Here is an 8724-nt window from a genome sequence, read left to right as displayed (position 1 = left end):
TCTTGCTGGGACGATCATATATCCATATTTTGATAGCTTCCGATTTCATATAGTCCTGGACTGTAGTAAAAACTGGTGTTGAATAGTAGACCGATCTACCCATAGCTGATGCTAACTGCACTATGTGTGCAGATACAGGTATTCCGGAGGCGTAGATTGAGCTAGTGCTGCTATTCAGATCTCACCAGAGTCATCGAGGTAGCTGCATGGCGTTCGCAGACCCGATTTCTCCCTCTATCCCCTTTACTTTCAGCATTTTAGACTTTCTTTGTTTAGGCTGTTCCTCAGACTGTATTAAAGGCTCTTGACTCGTGACACCAGATCGGTGGAATTTGTAGTGATATTTTCTTGATTTTCGCACATTTTATCTACCGTTACGGATTTATAATCATGTTAATTTGGTATTTAAGCTTTGTTAATTGGTAATGAACTCTAAATGAGGGATTGAGAGTGTTGAATTGATCGAGCTTGCCTAGCACTGTGTTGGGCGCCATCACGACCGGGTTGGGGTCGTGACATAAATATTGAACATGTAAGTCAAAGTTCAGGACCAAGTGTCCTGAACTTTTCAACTTTAAACTCAAAGTTTAGGACCAAGTGTCCTTAACTTATGACAGTATGTGCTTAATATACAGAAGAACAACAACAAAGTTAAGGACATTGTGTCCTTAACCTTTTTAATTCAATTTGCAAAGTCAGGACACTATGTCCTTAATATTATGTGCTCAATTTTATAGAATTATCACAGGACGCGGATGTCCTTAACTTTATCAATCCAGAAATTCAAAAAAAAAAAACAAATATCTACTTACGGTATAAAAATCAATAGAAATCGGAAAAAGTATAACTATGTCAAAATAAAAATCGATAGAAACGCATAAAAGTATAACTTACTGTATATATATGTCGATTTTTGGATGAGAATGTTGAATTCTATAATTTGAAATTGGAAGAGAATCTTCTGCAATTTCGACGATCAGTGTTGTAATATAGCGCTGCTGCTGCTGCTGCTGCTGCTGCTCTCGTTAATAAAAGCGTAGGTATAAAAGCGTAGGTATAAGTTATAGCAGAAGAGTATTTTCGTCCAGTCAGGTATAAGTTTATTAAACCAGTGGCTAAAGACTAAAGATATTTAAAACACTGGCTTTAAAATAAAAACAAGAACTGTTAGTGGCTATTTGTGCACATCGCCTGCAACTAGAACGGGCTTCTGGTACTATTGCACATGGGTTTCTAAAGCTCAATTCATCTTAAACTCAAGCCCAATAGTACCTCAACGCGACTAGGATCCACGAGCCTGAATCCCGAGTCCCGACTTGAAACGTAGCGACAAGTGTCGCGCGCCAACAGTAGAGCAATGGAACTGAAATTGTTAGATTATCTCCTAATTTGGCAATTACCATAATTATTGGATTTAAGCGACTTAATAGCAGATAAGTTCTATTTCACTCCGTCATTTGCTGGACGTAATGACTTAAAAAGAGAACAAATTTAAATTGGTTCCTTTCTGTGCCCATTAGGTTACTGTAGATCGAGTCATCGTAAAGAAGAAAGGAAACAATTTAAGCCTTTTAGATTAAGTTCTTCCTCAGCAGGTATGTCACATGCTGAGAATTATCTGTTCAAAGTTCTTGTTTTGTGGTTTATATAATGTCTTATACCTATAGAAGTTTTATTTACAGAAACAGTACTGAATATTGTAGTACTTGATGATTCCTCATAATTTTTGAGTTAATAATTACCAATCCTGTTATATAAGCAAAATGAAGAAATGATTCAGCTTTGCAAAAGAATTCCACAACACAAGTATTCAATTGTGCAAGTAATAGTATTGACTGGTTAGAGAACCTTTACAACTTCCCATTTAATAACTAAAAACAATTTTACTGCTCAATGTTTATTGCACAACATGAAATTTTATTTTAATCGGTCTTTTCTATAGTGGCTTTGCCATTTCAGGATAATTTGAAATATGGATTGATTCCTTCTTTAGTATATCTTTCTTTGATAATGGCCTATATTCTTGGAGAATTAAGCTCAGTTGTTACTGCGGATGAAGTGGGAATCCGAGGCTGCAAATTCTGAATATGACATTTTGCATACTGAGCACCAGCCTCTTATAGTAGCTTGATTGTTGATTATAATTGAGGATAAACTATCTCTTCTTTCCCTTCAAATAATAGCTGAGAGTCTTGACAGCAACATTAAACTGAAGCTGCTATAGTTTAAAGATGATTGTAAGACTATGAAATGTGATTCTTATCTTTGCATTTTTGTGTAACATGCCTTTTTAGTTCCTTCATGCAAAAACATTTTAAACCAAGGGACTCTTATTTTTAAGTTGGACGCCTTGGCTACATACACAGATATACATTTATATCTTTGGTTAATTCTACTATTAGATGAAGTTGATGATATGGCATGAAAGAATCTTTGTTTGTGGCTGTCAACTAAGTCAGAAAAAGTAACGATGCTTGGCAAATGACATTGCAGAAATGGATACATAAAGTCCCAAGGATCGGAAAGGGCCTCAATCCACAAAAAACTGAGGCATGCTTCCCCACACTTAAATAAAAAAAAAAAAACAGGTATTAAAAGAGCCCATCAGTTTTGTTCCCTCGCTTGGTGTTGATTCCTGCTTTCTGCGAATTGCTCCATAAACTTTTTCTCTTATAGTCATATCAGGAAAAAGTAAAAGGATTGGCCAACTTTGCTTTGGCCTACTGTGAGGAATTCTTTGGTTTATATAATTTGAAAAGCAACAGCCAGTATGATTATCTTTAGTTAGTATTAATTTGCTTGTCATCAAATTATCTTGGATTTTCAATTTTAAGATGTAAGCTTTCAATCTTGGCCAGTGAACTAGCATGAAATTAGTTGTTCGCTGTCAAGATAAGATTAATATATCTGGTTTTTGTGTAGAATAATCACCGAAGGATGTTTTGTTGCTTTAATGATTTTATGAACATTGGAATAACAAGAATTTCTACATTATGGATTGCTTGGCATGTATGACCTGTGGAAAAAGTGCTGAGTTTCAGCAAATGGCAGAGCAGAAATAGGTACCTAAAGTGCTATGATCAAGTGGGACCTCAAACTTGAAAGGCTTGCCGTGCTCTGGTGACTTCTGTGGAATGTACCAGGTCCACAACTTCAATGTTCTTGCTGAGATAGAATCTCTACTCTTTTCACTTTTTTCTTAGGACTCTTCATCCACAAAAGTTAAAAAGCGCTGTGTTGTGTTTTAAACCATATGCTTCAAGATATTGGTTTGGATTAGCCTTAGGGTGCAACCTTTGGCAGTTAACTAATACAATCTAAATGAGTGTTTTTTGTTGAAATCTTGCCTACGCCTAAGTGTGTGCTTCTTTGGTTTCCATATTATGAGAAACAACAACCAGAAAAATTATCGTCTGTCAATATGGTTTGCTTGTGCCCCCTAGCGGTCAAGTAGTTGGAGTAGGGGTGGCAAAATGGGTAAAAGAAAACAGTTAACCACCTATATTATCCACTAAAAAATGGGTTGGATAATGAACTATTTAAAAACGGGTCAAATATGGGTAAGAACCATATTATCCATCTATAAAATGGATAACTAATGGATAACCAATGGGTTTAACTTTTACATTTGTAAAGCCACCAATTGGAGGTTCCTCAAGTTTGGGAGACTAGGAATTCTCCCAAAAGTGATCATATTCATGAAGTCATGGATAATATGGTTACCATATTATCCGCCGGTTAACCCATTTTTTATCCGTATTAAATATGGGTTGGGTCGGATAATTTATCCGTTTTTTCATTACCCATATCCGACCCAACCCGCCCGTTTGCCACTCCTAAGTTGGAGTAACAACCTTGGGTACTAAGGTTCAAATCCCAATGAAGGTGACTCTGAGAATTTCGCATTTGCCCAAATCTCGGTGGACGGTATTATTCGATACTTGTACTGGTTGGAGGTAGCAAGTATCTGGTACTTAATCAAAGCGCGTAAGCGCGTAGTCTGGACATGGCCATGTTTGTGTGTAATACACAATCTCGACTAGCGAACTTGCACGAAATTAGTTGTTCGCAAACAAGAATAAGATTGTTGTATCTGGACTTTGTTGCGTAATCAATCAGCAAAGAAGTTTGATATTTTCACATTGAAATGGAAAATCTCTGAAAATTGTTTGGTATTTTAAATAATTTTATAAGCTAGGAATCACAAGAGTTGCTCGATGGTGGATTGCTTGGCATTTATGAGATGTGGAAAAAGTGCTGAGACTCAGCAAAGGGCAGAGCAGAAATAGATAGCTAAAGTACCCATGGATTGGAGGGACCTCAAACTTGAAAGGCTTAGCCATGCTCTGGTTACTTTCGTGGAACATACCAGGTCCGTGACTACTTAAATGTTCTTGCTGAGATAGAATCTACTCTTTTCACTTTTTCTTAGGACTCTTCGTCCACAAAAGTAAAAAGTGCTACATTGTCTTTTAAACCATATGCTTTAAAATGTTGGTTAGGATTATCCTCCGGGTGCAAAACTTTGACCGTCAACTGATACAATTCAAATTGAGACGTCTGATTGAAGTCTTGGCTAAGCCTAATGTGTATGCACAAAATTAGTTGTTCACAGACAACAAATACGATTACTATATCTGGATTTTGCTGTGGAATAAACCAGCAATGCAGTTTGACATTATCACATCGAATTAGGAAATCACTAAAGGTTTTTGTTGTTGTTTTATTAATTTTAAAGCGTTGGAATCAATATAAATTCTCCATGGTGGGTTGCTTGGCATTTATGAGCTGCGGAAAGTGCTGAGGTTCAGCAAATGGCATAGCAGAAACAGATACCTGAAGTACCCATTGAATCCGAGGGACCTCAAAATTGAAAGGCTTAGCTGTGCTCTGGTAATATATGTGGAGCATGCCAGGTATACGTTTTGGAGCCTCAAAATTTTCAACTTCACGACAACAACAATTTTCTTCGACTCTTTCACTTTTTCGCAGGACTCTACCCCCACAAAAGTAGAAAGTGCTACATTACTTTTATAAACTATATGTTTTGAATACCTAATAAAAAAACTGTATGCTATGGAATACTGGTTTGGATTAGCCTTCCTTTGACGGTCAACTGATACTTTAAAAGGACATCTTTGTTGAAGTCCTGAAAAAGTAATTGTACATGATTTAGAAGGAAGTATAAGATAGTAGAACACCTTGAATATCCTGCTGTTAATCATGTAAAACTTTATAATTCCTACCCATTTCAAGTAACATCAACCATATCTGGATAAGGAATATCTCGAGCAATCTGAATTTTTTGTCTGTTATTCTGGATGCGAATAATATTGGTCATGACACATTGAAGAGTATTCCTTTTCTTTGCTAGTGAGTTGTGAGATGGATAAAAGTTCTTGTGTTCAACGAATAGCAGAGCAGAATCGGATACTAAAAGTACCCAATGATCGGAAAAAGGCCTAAAAGTGGACATCCAAGCCATTCTTGGATGAAATTTCTTAGCCACAAAGTTCTTACCTTCATGACATTTTCATTTTATTCCTCGATAACCTGTAATTGCCTTGTTACTTTTTCTATGACTACTTCACATCAGAAAAAGTAAAAGTACAATATGCTATCCTTCTGTGTCCTGTTCAATCAGTTGCATATGTTGAGTGCCTGGTATCAGCTCAAGACTGATAAAAAGACATTGTGTTTTGATTACTGATACTGTTGAGCCCATGGAATACTCTTCGTTTTATGCTACACGGTTTACTCTGATCTGAAAATATAATTAACTGGATCACATAGGATTGCTAAAGATAGATAAGCAATTTATTAGCCTGCAAACAAGTATGAAGACATCAGCAAGTATTTTTTTATATTTGTGGTTAACTGTTTTGGTAGTAAATAGAGTATGCAGGCATAAGTGAGCTGACTAATGGTTGAGAATCTTTAAAACAACCCAGAGTCATGTCTGCCTGATGTAGAAGGAGAGAATTCTATTCTAAGCTACATCTTTATAGGGCTTGTTTGTAATGCAGTTGTATAAGATTCATATTTCCTTTTTCCGTTTTGATTTCTGTTAAACAAAAAAGTATCCTGCAATTGAACCTGCGATACTGTGTAGTAAAATCATAGAGAATTTCGCATTTGCCTAAATCTCAGTGGACGGAATTATCCGATACGCGTACTGGTTGGAGGTAGCAAGTATCTGGTACTTAATCAATGTGCGTAGTCTGGACATGGCCATGTGTGTGTGTAAGACACAATCTCGACTAGCGAACTTGCACGAAATTAGTTGTTCACAAACAAGAATAAGATTGTTGTATCTGGACTTTGTAGCATAATCAATCAGCCATGAAGTTTGATATTTTCACATTGAAATGGAAAATCTCTAAAAATTGTTTGGTTTTTTAAATAATTGTGTAAGCTAGGAATCACAAGTGTTGCTCCATGGTGGATTGCTTGGCATTTATGAGATGTAGAAAAAGGTCTGAGACTCAGCAAATGGCAGAGCAGAAATAGATAGCTAAAGTACCCATGGAATTGGAGGGACCTCGAACTTGAAAGGCTTACCCATGCTCTGGTTACTTTCGTGGAACATACCAGGTCCATGACAACTTAAATGTTCTTGCTGAGATAGAATCTACTCTTTTCACTTTTTCTTAGGACTCTTCGTCCACAAAAGTAAAAAGTGCTACATTGTCTTTTAAACCATATGCTTTAAAATGTTGGTCAGGATCCGGGTGCAAAACTTTGACCATCAATTGATATAATTCAAATTGAGACGTCAGATTGAAGTCTTGCCTAAGCCTAATGTGTGGCTTCGTTATTTTACATATACTTAAAACAACAACCTGCAAAATTATCTTTAGTTAAAATGATTTTCTTCTGCCCCTAGCGGTCTAGGAGTTAGGGTTACAACCTTACTAAGGTTCAAACTCCAGCAGAGATGACATTACATGAATTCTTCACACTTGCATTAATCTTGATGGGCAGAATTATTTGATACATGTGCTGGTGGGAGAAGGTGGAGTTGAGCAGTCTGGACGCCATCTTTTTTTTTTTTTTTTGTGTGTGTGTGTGTAAGATACAATCTCGTCCACTGAACTTGCACAAAATTAGTTGTCACAGATAACAAATACTGTTAGTATTTCTGGATTTTGCTGTGGAATAAACCAGCAAGGCAGTTTGATACTTTCACATTGAATTAGGAAATCACTAAAGGTTTTCTTTGTTGCTTTATTAAATTTTAAAGCGTTGGAATCAATAGATTCTCCATGGTGGATTGTTTGGCATTTATGAGCTGTGGAAAAAGTGCTGAGGTTCAGCAAATGGCATAGCAGAAACAGATACCTGAAGTACCCATTGAGTCAGAGGGACCTCAAACTTGAATGGCTTAGCTGTGCTCTGGTGACTTATGTGGAACATACCAGGTATCACGTATTGGAGCCTCAAAATTTTTGAACTTCATGACAACAAGAATTTTCTTCGCTGAGATTGAACCTACTCTTCACTTTTTCGCTGGGCTCTATCCCACAAAAGTGAAAATTGCTACATTATTTTTTTAACTATATGTTTTGAAATACCTATAAAAAAAATGTATGCTTTGGAATACTGGTTTGGATTAGCCTTCCTTTGACGGTCAACTGATACTTTGAAAGGAGACATCTTTGTTAAAGTCCTGAAAGAGTAATTGCACATGATTTAGAAGGAAGTATAAGATAGTAGAACACCTTGAATATCCTGTTGTTAATCATGTAAAACTTTATAATTCCTACCCCTTTCAAGTAACATCAACCATATCTGGATAAGGAATATCTCAAACAGTCTGAATTTTTTGTCAGTTGTTCTGGATGCGAATAATATTGGTCATGACACATTGACGAGTATTCCTTTTCTTTTGCTAGTGAGTTGTGAGATGCATAAAAGTTCTTGTGTTCAACGAATAGCAGAGCAGAATCGGATACTAAAAGTACCCATTGATCGGAAAAAGGCTGACAAGTGGACATCCAAGACATTCTTGGATAAATTTCTTAGCCACAAAGTTCTTACCTTCATGACATTTTTATTTTATTCCTCGATAACCTGTAATTGCCTTGTTACTTTTTCTATGACTACTTCACATCAGAAAAAGTAGAAGTACAATATGCTATCCTTCTCTGTCCTGTACAATCAGTTGCATATATTGAGTGCCTGGTATCAGCTCAAGACTGATAAAAAGACATTGTGTTTTGATTACTGATACTGTTGAGCCCATGGAATACTCTTCGTTTCATGATGCTACAAGGTTTACTCTGATCTGAAAATCTAATGAACTGGATCACATAGGATTGCTAAAGATAGATAAGCAATTTATTAGCCTGCAAACAAGTATCATCAGAAAGTATCTTTTATTGATATTTCTTAGTGGTTAATTTTTTTGGTAGTAAATAGAGTATGCAGGAATAAGTGAGCCAAATAATGGTAGAGAATCTATTAAAAAGAACCCAAGTCATGTCTGCTTGATGTAGAAGGAGAGAATTCTATTCTAAGCTACATCTTTTTAGGGCTTGTTTGCAATGCAGTTGTATAAAATTCATATTTCCTTTTTCCGTTTTGATTTCTGTTAAACAAAAGTATTCTGCAATTGAACCTGCGATAGAACTTGTTAATACCCGGTTGATGTTGGATTATGAAGCAATGTTATTAAAAGCGCGCATCGCGGGCTGGGTGCTTTGCATTGCTTAGCGGGTGCTT

At 36.3% G+C, this 8724-nt stretch overlaps 2 long non-coding RNA genes across 2 annotated transcripts; both read left to right on the top strand.

Annotated features, from left to right (window-relative positions):
- Positions 1390-3341, top strand: LOC109222888. Its single transcript, XR_002067475.1, has 2 exons — positions 1390-1595; positions 2494-3341. It is a non-coding gene; the product is annotated as an uncharacterized LOC109222888 (long non-coding RNA).
- On the top strand, positions 3795-8249 carry LOC109206014. The gene is made up of 2 exons (XR_002064774.1): positions 3795-7421; positions 7896-8249. It is a non-coding gene; the product is annotated as an uncharacterized LOC109206014 (long non-coding RNA).

This window comes from Nicotiana attenuata, chromosome 2 (assembly GCF_001879085.1).
Source record: "Nicotiana attenuata strain UT chromosome 2, NIATTr2, whole genome shotgun sequence".
NCBI classification, from domain to species: Eukaryota; Viridiplantae; Streptophyta; class Magnoliopsida; order Solanales; family Solanaceae; genus Nicotiana; species Nicotiana attenuata.
This window is presented reverse-complemented; position numbering and strand designations above follow the sequence as displayed.